Genomic DNA, 2,355 nt, shown 5'->3' on the forward strand with positions numbered 1-2,355 from the left:
CCTGCACTCCAGCGTGGGCGACAGAGTGAGACTCCAACTCAAAAAAAAAAAAAAAAAAAAAAAATCATGGAGCCAACTAAAATGCCCACCAAGGCCGGGCACAGTGGTTCAAGCATGTAATCCCAGCACTTTGGGAGGCCGAGGTGAGAGGACTGTCTGAGGCTACAGGTTCAAGAGCAGACGGGGAAACTTGGTGAGACCTCATCTCTACAATAAATCAAAAAACTAGCTGGGTATGGTAGTGGGGGCCTGTAGTTTCGGCTACTTGGAAGGCTGAGGCAGTAGGATCGCCTGAGCTCAGCAGGTTGGCACTGGGATGGCTGTGAGTGTGCCACTGCACTCCAGCCTGGGAGACAGAGTGAGACTCCAACTCAAAAAAAAAAAAAAAAAAATAGGTAGTGGACTGGGTGCGGTGTAATTCCAGCACTTTGGGAGGCGGAGGCGAGAGGACTGTGTGAGCCCACAGGTTCAAGACCAGCCTGGGCAGCATGGAGAAACCTCATTCCTACAAAAAAATCCAAAAATCAGTCAGGCATGGTGACGCATACTTATAGTTCTGGTTACTTGGAAGGCTGAAGCAGAAGGATCACCTGAGCCCAGCAGGTCGAGGCTGCGGTGGCTGTGAGCGTGCCACTGCACTTCAGCTGGGTGACAGAGTGAGGCTCTGACTCAAATAAAGAAAAAAGAAAGGCAATGCTACTCTACTTTCCCCTTCTCACAGTCTAGACATGCATGATCCACAAATCACTTGAAGGTTCTTACTTGTAGTGTCTTTTTTCTGACACTAAACAGCAACCAATTTTCCACCACCAAGTTGTTTTCCAACCATTCTATTATGAAACCACTAAGAGTTAGCAGAGATGTCCAAGTTCAGGGCTCACCTCACAATAAGGCCCCAACTGCAGATGCTAGTCACAAGCCCGGGAGCCAGTTACACTCAGAGCAACGCTTATAAATTGGGGAAACCTATACATATTCCTCAAGTTTAATAATTTGACAGAAGTAATAGTTCATTTACATTTACCCACTTATTATGAAGGATATACCCCAGGAACAGTCAAATGGAAGAGATGGCTAGAGTAAGGGGCAATGGGAATCATGGAAATAGACATGCTTGAAGACAACCCCCACCCCTTTCATTCAAGAACAGCCTAAGCCAAAAAAAAACAACAACAAAAAAAACACCCTTCCCATTATGATTTAGATGATGCTCCTTTTTTATGTATGGTCAAGCCAAACACAGACTAGAAATTCCTGTTCTTTATCTCACAATGCATTAGCAGAACAGCCTTCGGGTGATCAGTCAACTAAATACCTGTTAAAAAAAACTATGCTTAAGTTTCTGGCCTTCCCTCAAGCCTGTGAATGCTGACCTACCCTTTTGGCCTTATGATCTACATACAACCCCCCTTTGGACCCTCATAAGAATAGGCGGACTTCAGGATCTAGGATCTGATTTTGTTTGCTCTCTCCCTACTTTTTTTTTTTTTTTTTTTTTTTGTCAGTCTTACTCTTGTTGCCCAGGCTGGAGTGCAGTGTCATGTTCACGGCCACGGCAGCCTCAACCTGCTGGACTCAGGTGATCCTTCCACCTCAGCTTTCCAGGTAGCTAGAACCACAAGTGTACCACCATGTCCAGCTAATTTTTTGATTTATTGTAGAGATGCAGTCTCACCAAGTTGCACAGGCTGGTCTCAAAATCTGGGCTCAGGCAGTCTTCTCGCCTCTGCCTCCCAAAGTGCTGGGATTACAGGCGTGAGCCATGGCGCCCGGCACCCTATCACTTTCTTTGCAATTTGTTTGCTTTTCCTCAAGAAAGATAATCCTTTTCAGCCTAACCTTTGATGTTTGCAGATCTTATACTTTGTGTATTCCCTCATTCAATTCCTCTTTAGAATAAAGTAACTGTGGCCAAGCACAGTGGCTGATCCCTATAATCCCAACCTCTGGAAGGTCAAATCAGAACACCTTGAGACCAGGAGTTTGAGACCAGTCTAGGCAACATAACCATATCTCCTCTTTACAAAAAAAAAACTTTTAAAAATATAGCCAGGTGTGGTGACATGCACCTGTGGTCCCAGCTATTTGAGAGGCTAAGGTAGAAGACTTGCCTAAACCCATGAATTTGAGGCTGCAGTGAGCTGTGATCCCTATAGCCTGGGTGACAGAGCAAGACTCTGTCTCCAAAAAGAAAAAAAGAAAAAGAATAAACTAATTTCTTACCTAAGTCCAGATTTGTTTCATTAGAAATATCTAGAAACAAGCCAGGCTCGGTGGCTCAGCCTGTAATCCCGTGTCTTTGGGAGGCTGAGGTGAGTGGATTGCCTGAGCCCGCGGGTTCAAGACCCGCCTGGG

The sequence above is a fragment of the Carlito syrichta genome, unplaced genomic scaffold, assembly GCF_000164805.1.
Source record: "Carlito syrichta isolate Samal-C Ts95f unplaced genomic scaffold, Tarsius_syrichta-2.0.1 Scaffold304437, whole genome shotgun sequence".
Taxonomy (NCBI): Eukaryota; Metazoa; Chordata; class Mammalia; order Primates; family Tarsiidae; genus Carlito; species Carlito syrichta.